Source organism: Lactuca sativa, chromosome 6 (assembly GCF_002870075.4).
Source record: "Lactuca sativa cultivar Salinas chromosome 6, Lsat_Salinas_v11, whole genome shotgun sequence".
Taxonomy (NCBI): domain Eukaryota; kingdom Viridiplantae; phylum Streptophyta; class Magnoliopsida; order Asterales; family Asteraceae; genus Lactuca; species Lactuca sativa.
The window spans coordinates 115,574,983-115,587,612 of NC_056628.2; positions in this window are offsets into that span (position 1 = coordinate 115,574,983).

The window sequence follows — 12,630 nt, forward strand, 5'->3', positions numbered from 1 at the left end:
TGCTGCTGTATGTGTCCCAAGCCTCATAAGATTTTGAATAATAGCCTTCATGACCTGGTAAACACAAATCTTGTCTTCCCAATAAGGCTAACTCATTTATTCTAATCGTGAGCTACCTCACTCTCTTCTCATACGAGTTCAGAGTCTCCTGCTTGGTCCTTATGTTCGCAGCAGAGGTACTATGTCTTCTTTCACCATCCCCTTCATACTTCTCCATAACATTCGCATCATCACTGTAACCCTTGAGACTCTCAGCAACTACCACTGAGGTTTATGGTTACACAACATCTGTGTTTATGATCTTAGCTTCGTGCCACTACGAGCTGAGTGAAACCCAAAACTCAACACCAACGAATTGACGGTGACCAATTAACTTGATCAAGTTTTCACCAATGAATTAACGAAAGTACCTTCATGAAATCTAAATTTTTTCTTTTTTGAGTGATTCCAATGAAATTGTTACACACCATAACATTTCTTCCCAAGGGATCCAGTTTTAAATTTTTATCTGAGATTTCATATTAATCCAAGCCACTACAAAATTCATTCAAACCTACTTGTTCAACAGACTACACCGGTCTCACAAGTACTTTGTTCACATTCGTTCTTATATCAAGAATTGAATTGTTGAATCAAAGCAAAACCACCCTTAATAAACCTTATTAAAAGAAGCCTTTCAACATTTATTAATAAATGTTTGATCGTAATTCAACGGGATTCCACACTAACACTTTGAGGTCTCTCTTGATCTTGAAGGAAGAGATTCGCGCCCGGGATCATCAGTTTCGTGTCATAATTGACATCACAGATTATCCTAACAAGAGTTGCTTTATTTCTTTATATTTTACACTCTTTGCACGAAAATCCAAGATTTTCAAAATTCCGTTACTAATTATATTACAGGCTGGTTTTTAATGAGAGATTACTAATGAAGTTATGGCTAAAAATAAGCCACGTGGGTCCTAAATTGACTACAGCAGATTAAAAAGGGGAAAAGACAAAAGTTGCTGACGCGGCGGAAGTTCAAAGGATAGAAATTCAAACGACGTATTGAAGAGTCATCCATCTGGCATTAATGGCGCGTGTGGAAATGGATACGGTTCCTCTCTCTGAACCGGCGCTTATTGGGCGGCGTGATCCTAGGAATCTGACACTCTCTCTCCTACGTGATCATCGCACGTCCCAACTGTCACCAATCAGTCACTCAAAAACCCTTCCGTATTTCAATAAGAGATTTGAAACGATCTTTCTCTCTCCTATCACCTACTATAAAAAGCCATCAAAACCACCTTTTACCTCTTTACTGCCCCCATAATTCCTAAAGCAAAATTACTTCCAAAAATTAAATTACTCCCAAAACTCTCTCTCGGTCATCTTCTTCTCCACACCTGCAAAAATGGCTGAATCTTCATCCGTTCATGCCACTTCTCAAATTCTTCCCATCATACCTCAATAATGCCTTGTCATTGATCTGAACCCACTAGCCTATGATCCCTACATGTCGCCGGTTATCGAATGCCTCAAGTACTCACAACTTGCTCCGGCATTGTCCAGAATTGAAACGGTGCCAATGGTGGCTCTATCTCAGGTCTATGCGACGGCCTACTATGACAAGGGCGTCGAAAGGATATTTTTCGAGGTGGCGGAACACAAAACGTCGATTTCTCGTCCCCGCTTCTGCACCATGCTTGGGTTTGCTGCAGACCCATCGCGTATTAACCCGGAGACGATTCTGGTTGGTATGTTATACAGCATGTTCTACAACATGGGCTACACGGAAGTTCTTACCTCCGTCGCCAGGTTCAAGAAGTCATGCCTACCGCCCCTGTGGAATGGGTTATTTACAGTTCTCTTCAAGGGACTGTCTGAGAGGAGTTCAGGATCGGACGGGGCCAGTCGTCTTTTCCTGTCAATCATGTATGGGGTGTACAACGGGATCAACCTCGATTATGGGTCTGTTCTTTGGCAACAACTGATTCAGAGCCTTTCTTCCACTTCTCGACACTCTGAAGTGTCGCTGGCCCGGTTCTGGATCTTGATCACAAGATGGGCCATGGACAGGTTTGAGGTCCCAACTGCTGACGGTGCACCGATGTCTTCTTTTGGTACGTTCTATACCAAGAAGATCATCGTATCCGATGCATCGAAGTTCTCCTTCATTGGCTCTATCCCGGAGTCGATGTATGGAAGTGTGCCATCAGACAGCAGTATGATCAAGGCGATCAAGGAGTTAGGGCCATCTGGTCCGAGGGAACTGACACCGGACATGCTGAGATCAATTCATGATGCCGACAAACCGGTGGCCAGGGGTAAGAAGGCAGACAAGGGGAAGAAACCATCCAAAGCCCCAAAACCTACTCCCAAGAAACGCAAACAACCGAAGGCTGCTTCCTCCCCAAAACCGAAAAGGAGGAAGACCCAACCGAAACGAAAGCTCGTCCTTCCCTCAACCTCCAGTGAATCCGAAGATGGGAGTTCGGACTCTGAGGGATCACAAGGAGACGAATCTCCACAAAGAGGCAACACACCTCCTCGGTCCCCAACTCCGGAGATGGAACTTCACCAATCCCCAGTTCCTTCCCCTCCACCCACAATTCCTATTTCCATTCCCACCATAAACCCTACTATACCACCAACCTCATTCCCTATACCACCACCCATATTCACCACATCAACCGAAACCCCACCTGTAACCGAACCTCCACAAACCGAAACCCATACACAACCACCACCCGAAACTAACCCCCCACCCACTCAACCTGAACCAACCAAACCCATAACACCCCCAGCTTCACCACCACCTCAATCTCCAGAAGACGCCTCCGATGGCGATGATCAATACCTTGGTGGTGATCACCTGAACTTTGATTCGGTCTACTATAGTCCGTTTCAAGTTCAGAGTGATGAGGAGGATGATCCCCCCATGACTAAGAAGCATCTCCGCGAGCTGAATGAGAAGGTTGATCAACTTCTCGCCTCCTCTTCCAACCAGCAGTCATCCTTATCTGAAGCTGCCCTTCAGAGGATAGTTGATGCCTTCTCTAGGGCTCAACATGACTCAGTGGCCTCAGCTACTGCTGCGATAGACGCCTCCACCCGAGCTTGTGAGGCAGCGACCGAAAAAGTCGATAAACTATTCCATGACGCTTCAATCCTGCTGCAGTCTATGCAGGAAAGCGCCGAAGCCACCAAAACAACTCTGGAACCACTTGTTAATCAATTGGCCCAGTTTGTAAAGACGGAGTTATCCTCGTTCGCTACCCTCAGACAAAACCTTAGCAACGACAACTCGGCACTCCGTGCCTCCATCGATGCCCGCTTGGCAAAGCTACAAGAGGATCTTGCGGCTGAAAATTCACTGATGGACGTCCTGGGGAGTAAGACTACTGCCCTCAAGGTAAGAGCACCCAACTTTCCAACTCCGAACAACAATTGGAGGCTCTTCGATCCGGAGGGAAATCATCAAGACGTGTGTTTCGGATGTCCACGACGCTCTATCCAACATCCTGGAAGCACACGACCCCATCCTCAATCACTCAGTGAGGCGTACCCTTGCTGAGAAACTCTCTCCGGCCATGGACCTCTTGAGTAAAATCGAAGGCCTACCCAGTTTCGTGTCCATTCCGAAACAAGGGGGAGATGAGAAGAAAGGATCGAAACCACCTCCTTCCTCAAAAGCAACTCACACAACCGAACCACCCCCAACTGGTCATGCCTCGGGTTCGGGTGTGAAGGACAAGGGCAAAAACATTGCAGAGGGAGGAGATGAAGATGAAGATGAAGATGAAGACAAGGAGACAATTGCGGACATGTTAAAGAGAAAGAACAGTCGCAATACTGATGACGATGTCAGTCGTGTGGCACGTGAAGCTGAAGAAGCCGAACGTAAACAAAAAGAAGCCAACGATCTCCTTGAGAGCCGAAAGCTGCTCTTCCCTGCCTGGACCAGGGATCGTCTGATAAAAGAGGCCATAGAGACTCCAAGCATACTATGGCTCGAGCCGGTGGTATCGTTCGACTGCATCAACTCGGTCGATTCACAATTTGATATGCCGCTGACTCGAAAGGCGTTCATCTTCCACGCCTTCTCCAACATTTTCGAAGTCCCGCATCCGAACGATGAGCTTGACAGGGAGCTCATTGACTTTTATTTGGAGGCCGCTCGCCCTCAATACCTTACATGGAGCGCCCAGAAGATTGTCAGTGTTCGGGTGATGAAGCCGTTTGCCGTGGGGAGATTCACAAACGTCAAGTTCAAGCTTATCAGAGGATCTGCAAGAACTGCTCACATGATCTCTCTGGCGGATCTGCCCAATCTGAACCCTCATGATTGGATAGTCTTGTACAACATCTTGCTGACAAACGAAGCCGAATATGGTCCCATCTTAGACCATGTCAAAAGGATGCTAGCATGCTATATCATGGAGGTGGCCCTAATGGATCAGGAGGCTGCCACAGTGTTTAAGAAGAAACCGAAAGTCAAGCCTGTGGGATCGGCCAGTGATCTAAACACGATGAAAATGGGCAAGATAGATTCAAGGCGAAACTCTGTGATGTTCACCAGAGCCGAAGGACAGAAGTGTCTGTTCGCATTAGCTGACAAGCACCTCTACACCACTACCTGCTTGGAACACGTCCTATCAATCACCAAGCGGTGTAAGGACAATTCGGCTGATGACATCAAGTACTTTGAAGATATGATCAATTGGTACATCCGGTTTAGACAGACCATCCTTTCCATAACCAAGTGTCTGTTTAGTACCGTGAAGAAGAAGGTACCAGCTTCAGCCGCCGGCCCAAGTAAGAAGTGAAGGTCTCGCTCCAAATTGACGCAAAGGGGGAGATTGTTAGGCTGAAGTTCTGTTTTGTGTTGCGTCTTTTGGGCTCGTAGATTAGCCTTGTATTCTCCGGTTTGGGCCTGTCCAACCGAGAGCCTTTTATGTATTGTATATAAGTTATCGCTTGCATGCATATTAGGTTAGGATTCAAGATTTCAGTTTTAGCATTCCAGAGTTTTACGATATTGCTCTCTTGTAATCTTCCAATCCTTTACAGTTGATGTTCTTAATCGAGCTCTTCTAAGGATTTTATTTAATCATTCGACAAGTTTGATTCAAGCTGTTTGTTCTTATTGTTGCGTTTTGCCTTGTTATTAATATTGTGTTCTCGCAGTTTCATATTCACATACTTGTTCAAGATTTAATCGATCTTCATAGATTAAAAGTTGTTTTAATCTCATCATTGACCAAAACCCTAAAAGTCAACAAAAGTCAAACCCCGACAGTACGCGGGCCGTACTCCAGATGTACGCGGGGCATACGTCGCCAACCCTTCCCTGATCGGGGTCTCCACCCAGTACGCTGCGCGTACTGGAAGTTACGCGCAGCGTAACCCCCAGAATCAGCCACTCTCCATTTATGGTCTTAATAGGTTAAGCCATTACTTCCACTTCTAGATCTGACTCTTCTAGTGTGTCTAAACCCATAAAGTCGAGACCTTTAAGCCTTGGCATGGCTGTAAAGGCTACAACATCACATAACAACCCTTTATTCAAACTCAAGGACCTAGATCTCATGCATGGTGCAAGCCCCACGTCGAAGATGCCATTTTTATGAGTCTACAACCCCAATAGATCAGAAATATGAAGTATCTAAGCTTATGGAGGCCATTTGCACCAAAGTCTCCACCTTTAGGACTTAAACCCTAGAAAATGACCTTTTAAGCATACAACATGAACCAAGTGACAAGATCCGAACTTTATACCTGGAAATGAAGCTTTAGCCCTTGCAAAGTTCAGATCTACACTTGAGCACCACTTCTAGCCTCTCTAATAAGCTCTTCTTCTCCTTTGCAACCTTGAAATGACACCACTAAGCTTAGAATACACACACAATGGCCTAAAAACGAGGGTACACTCTTTTTAGGGTTTCACTCTGAGGGATGGTGGCTGAGAAGACCAGCCACATGTTCCTTTTATAGCCTCATCAAAGGAATTTAAGGTTTGGGTCTGAATAAGTTACGCCAGGCGTAACCTTGGGTACGCCCCGCGTACCTGAGGGGAAACGCGTCCAAATGAGGCGCGCGAGTACGCGCACCGTACACCTTGTACGCCCAGCGTACTCGCCTACCATGAAAACCCTAAATCATCAACTTAACCAAGATGTAAGGCCAAAGGGAGAATACCTGGATTTCGGGCTGTTACATGTAAGTTGAGTGAAATATCTTAAAGAAAGGTTTAAAACACTAGTAAAATGTAAGAGTAAAAGTTTTCTACTCTTGTACATTTGAAATTAGTAAGTTGTGATGTTTTGGACAAAACAAAGACCAACTAAGGCCAATTGTGTAAAGTGTTTGTCTTGATAAAGAATCCAAACTATCTCTTGAATATTCAGCAAGTGAGCCTTATGTGTCAAGAGGATAGTGGGAGTCTTAAAGATCTTGAAAGGATAATCACGAATAAAAACCTGTAAGTTTATCACTAGCACACGACTTGAGGTTTATAACCTATCATGTTGACATATTCTGTGCTCATTCCAGTTAAAGTTGGCTTTGCATATGACTTCTTAGAGTTCTCAATTGGTTGTATAACAACTTGGAAGCAATGGCCGACCCTTGAGCCGCCAGATGGCAAGAAATTAAGATTGAGTTCAATCCATATGAGTTTGGATTTGTCATTATCCTTGTCTTGTGACTATGGTTTTGACAATTCACATGGATAAGAACACATACACCATTAAATCTAAGTGTCATAAGGTTTCTCTCCGATTCATGAAAATGATGGTGAGGAAACACTTTCACTAAGTAGATTTTAACTAGATAGAAATTTTGATATTTGCATTCTCAAAGTCGTTAGCGGAGCATGTGTGGTTAACCGGCACACTAACCTGGACTTGTGAGAAGTGAAAAAGGTCTAAAAATTAAGACTATGATTATGGCATCCCTTTTCATAGTTCTTAAATTTTTATAATCACATGTGAGGTATCTAATGAAAGGTGTATGATTTTGATAAAGTCTTATCAAAGCAATCTAGTATCAGAAAACTGAACTTTGGTAAGAAAGTCAATAAAGTATTGATTTCTAGAAGTCCAGCTGATTTTTGAGTACATGTCAAAGCTAGTGGGAACATAAGTGTTATTCTAATAATCATCATGTTAGTGGGAGCATGATAATTATGATAAGTATTGCAAGTTAGCAATGTTAATTATAGAAAACAAAAGTTTCAATCCGTGAGGCTGTAGGGATTGAAAAAGTTGTTTTGCTATAATTAAGGGAGAGAAAATTATACTTCATTTCAATTCTAAAAGCTTAGATTGAGATTTTAGTCAAATTTAATCAAGGATATATATATATATATATATATATATATATATATATATATATATATATGAATTTCATGTTAGAATAGCTCAACATAAGGAAATTCTATATATGGGTTCATTATTTGCGTTCTAAAATTCGATTATGATTATGGCATCCCTTTTCATAATCTGAATTATGAGAACTTGGCAAATAGAAATGGAAATAATATAGCAAAAGGCTATTTTAGTCTTTATGTGAGACATCAAGAATCATGTCCCATATGCTTCGGATATAGGATCGATTACATGTGCTATAGTCATCTTTCTAAAATTTTCCAAACGCCTGGGGCATTAAGAAGGGAAAAGTTCTAGAACTAGATAAGACTAAAATGATTAAGCAATTGTCGAGGCCAATCTAAGGTTTACCAAAGATTGGTTGCTCAGGGACAGTTGGAAGTATAGTGTTAATTTTTGGAAGGATCATATTGACATATTTTGAAAAGAGGCAACTCTTGTTTAGAAGTGATAGTCCAAAAGGGAAATGTGGAAATGATCCCACTGCTGGAAGTTTTCAATAAATCTGTGTAACATTAGGAAACTTAATGCAAGAAGGATGCTTCCATGGAGTTGATGTCTATTGGAATGCTCTATAATGTTTGTTGTCAAGTCTTTGTGACTCTGTTCATAATGATTACAAGAGGATCAATGCATATAAGTTTAGAATCTAACAGATTTCGGAAAATGGCATGAATTTGGAATTCTTGCATTTGCGGAACGGATTTTAGACTGTGAAATGAGAATCGTTGGAGTTAAGTTCAATCGATCTATTTCACAAAGTAGAGATCATAGACAAACATAGTGTGCATACTTGGTGTATGGCAAAGCTATTGTTTAGAAAAACATATTGTACATGCTCGGAGCATGGGACAACTAGTGTTTTTTAATTCAAGAATAAATTTGATAGTTTAAACAGTATGCAATGAATAATGTGTAATCATATGGTGAAAAATAAAATGTGTTTTATTTATATTCATAAGTTCTGAGACCATATTGAATTCAATTATTCTTGTGTTTCATTTTCCATGTTTTGACTTCCAGAATAACTAGGTCGTTTTTCCTGAATGACTAAGTTATTCAAACCATCCACAGTCGGTCATATGTTGGAAGTAGATATGAATCAAGACTATCATGGGTTGGGCTTATAGAGGTCTAAGATGTTGGACAAGGTGGTGCTACAACACTCATGAGTGCTCATAAGTTCTGAGTATTGGATTCAACCCGCGCTCATTAGAATCACTTCATGGATTTTATAACGAGTGATCATGAGACGATAATATCTTATATTCTTCAAACCTAGAGATATGAGTTGTTACTATAAGTTGGTTGTACATTGATTGCATGAAAACGCATTCGGTAACTCGATGTTATAAAACGTGCCTTTGTGTATGATTCAGCAAGTAGTAAAACAAGCCATATGAGTCGAAGTTTATCCATTCCTTTACCTTCGGGATAAAAGAAATATTTGTGGGCCCCTTGATGAGTTAATGATGATACATGTGAGTGCTTGGCCAAGGCAGGACTGATTTGATTTGTTCAATTAGTCAGTCATCATAAATCGGAAACCGGGAAACAACAAATGGACAAAGCTAATGATTTTAATCCATGTCTCGGTCCATATGATATCTAGAATGGAGGAATGTATGATCCCTTATCTAATGGACAAGTCATTGACAAAGGTCAGAGTTAATCGACAAGGTCAGAGTTCGACAGCGGCTTTTGAGAGCTACGATTGCTAGTTAGGTTTTGAAGTCATACTCAATAATAGTTTTAGACTTATCCAAGTGGGAGACTATTGGATTTGTGTCTAAGTCCATAACTATAATTGGTATGTACTTGACCCGACTCGACATGGTCCATTTGGGTTGCATGGAATCAGAACATTTATGAGAAGAGGACATTTGTGACATACTAATATATTAGAAGTTCTAGTATATTAATATGAAATCATGTTATTTAATTAGTATTGATCAAGAATTAATTTGGATTTAATTTAGTGATCAAAAGAGACTAATTAAATATATCGGGATTGATTGTGAAAATCCTTAATTCTAATATATGTAGGCTTATGATCCAAGATTCCTTATGTTGGGTTTAACCCATGTGGTGACCCATGGATACTCCATAGAGGTTAAAACCAATGGAGCATAAGGAATGGGTAAAGTCATGAGTTACATGGTGTAACCCTAATAGCCACACTATATAAAGACCCCTTTAGCTCAAGAAATTGGAACTAGTTGTCACACCCCAAAACCGAGAACGACAGAAACGTTCTGGGGCGGAGGACATCATGTAGAGTATCACAACACAGTAAAAGTAAACAAGCAAGCAACATCATCCATTGCATTAAATATATAATTTTAATACAAGCGTGTTTTGTACAGTTATAGACACCAAAAATATAATGTAAATCAAAATAATAAGATGAGTCTTGGAAGCGCTCCATCTTCTCAAAAGCGGCCTCGGCACCAGTCTACTGATGACCTAAGAATACAAGTTATTTTTATAGAGTTTATCAGCATTAAGCTGGTGAGTTCATAAGTGTTTTAGTGTCGGTGTTTGTTATCAAAACGTTTGAGCATGTCGCAAGTGTAAGTTTGTAAAATGTATGTAAATGTTTGTAAGTATTTGTAAAAGTTTGAATCCCTCAGAAAAAACCTATATTTTCTATTAAAGTGGTCTTCTACCAAGGCTTAACTGTTTTGTATGTTCGTTTGTTGTAAAAGTGTGTAATTTCCCAAGTGTAACTATCATTAACAAAATATAGTTTGTACATTAATGCTTAAGTGAAATAATCACTAAATATATGTAATGGGTAAATTATTGTAGTACTGTAGTGTTGTATTATAGGAACTACTTCTATACTAACTACCTTCAACCAGATTTATATTAAGGTATCATGTGATTAATTGTACCATACTATTGACTGGTAACAACGACATACGAATGGTCGTAAAACGGAATGACGTTTAGCACCCGCAGACCTGCAGATCCGGCTGTAGCTAGAAACAAGGTGAAGGATAGTCAATCCAGTATAGATCTATACGCAAACTCATGCTCTCCCTCCAAGAGAATTCTGGCTACAACTCGGTCCATGACATTTAAGCCATGCTCCGATACAGTGGATCACAATTGTTAACGTATTCATGTATATGTAATGTAATGTTACTTGTTCTAGTATCGTTGTATATGTTCTCTTCCTAGTATACTTGTATATGTTCTCTTTCTAGTATAGTTATATATGTTCTCTTTCTAGTATAGTTGTATATGTTCTCCTAGTAATAAGTATTGACTCATGAATGAACTGACTCATTGATCTAGCAATTGTAGTAGTATGATCCTATGTTACCCCGATGGTAACTTACTAATGATGTAACTAATACGCATGAATATGGGAGTACTTTTATGTCTATATATGTACGCTTGATATATAATTAATATTGAAACGGCCATCGGACGGCTACCCGAAATCCCACCAGACCACATCCAAATCGAGAAAAAGGAAATAAGGCAGATGGCCTTCCTAAGCCCTTTAACATTTCTTATATATATATATATATATGTATATATATATATATATATATATATAAATATACATCTATGGGCATGCAATTTATAAGAAGTATAAAACTGTTTAAATAAAAGTATTTGATAAGTAAAAGAGTTTGTAAAGCAGTTTGAAGTAAAAATGTTTGATAAACAGTAATAAAATCATTGGTTTTATAGTTATTAATCACATGTGATTGATGTAATAACTATAAGTATTTAACTTGTATTCCCCCCCCCCCCCATAAAAGCATTTAAAACATTTAAAAGTATTTCAAAGGTTAATTACAGGGGTATGAACTCACTTGTGGTGAGTGGATTGGATTGAAGTGTCGGATACTGTGCTAGGTGGCAAACGGAGACTTGTTCACACGCACGAGCCTAGTTATCATATAATGAGCATATATATAACTAATTAGCCAAATAATAACTAATGAATTAATTTGGGACACTCTAGAACATGTAAACACTTTGTATAAGTGTTATAACTCCTAAGGGTTGCTTCTGGGTTGTTGTGGGACAGGGCTCAAGGGGTTTAAAGTTTCCAAGGACCTTGCATAGGTGTTTACTCTTCAATAAACTCCACATAAGGAGTTTACGGTCATAAACCCCTTGAGTTTACGGCCGTGAACTCCCAAACTTGATGGCATTTGGTGTTTTGAAGTGTTACTTGATTTCTAGAATAAGTTCTACTTTGTGGTTTAGTTCTTTGGGTAGTTTAGGGCATATAAACACTCCTTTGAGGAGTTTACAGTCCCAAGGCCAATTCCTGTGGAGTTTACGGCTGTAAACTCTCATGGGATGGATGTTTTTATTCTTTCAAGTCCCAAGCACATGTAGGATAGTTTCTAGGCATTTGTTTTAAGCTAAAGAAGGTCCTAGGCACACTTTGGTCCCCTTGATTGATGTTCACGGCCCAACCACATTAATACGGCCGTAAACTCACATAGTAAGGTGTCTTTGATGTTTTAAAGTCCACAAACTAGTTAGGATTAAATAGGGGTTAAAGTCCAAGGCTTTAGGAGTGATTTAAACACTCCTTGGCACTTGATTTTGGAGTTCACGGTCCAAGAACTTCTTGGGCCGTGAACACCCTAATCTTGGTGTTTTTCATTGTTTTCTAGTCCTAAATACGCTTACAAATAAGCCTAAGTCCGTCACTTATCAAGGGGAAAAGGCTAGGTAGCATTTAAGCCTTATATTGGAGTTTACTCTCCAAGAACGTTCTTGGGCGGTAAACTCCCGAATCTCACAGATTTGATATGTAAACTAAGTTATTAAACACATAATAAGCATTATAAGACAACTAGAGAAGTGTACTCACGATTTGGGATAAAAACCCGAAGATCCGTGAGAGAGAAAATGGCTTTTCTCTAGTTGGAAATGTGAATAATGAATGAATTTGGTTCAGAAATCTATTTATAGTCCTGAGATATTTTTGGCAGAAAATATTTTTATTCCAGAAATGCACTCTAATATTATAAAGTTTTGAAACACTCGAGTTTCACTAACCCATGTGCATCTACTCTCCTGATATCGCCTTAAACGTAAACCCTAATATACTCAAACTTATTCGGAAAAGTCTGAAATTCAATGTAACTGGTCAAGCTTCTATTGAATTGATAATGTTCGTACAAAATGGAAATTTCAGGTTGTCACATCATCCCCTCCTTAGAAGGAATTTCGTCTCGAAATTATAATTTAAGCAAATAAGTAGTTATAATCAACT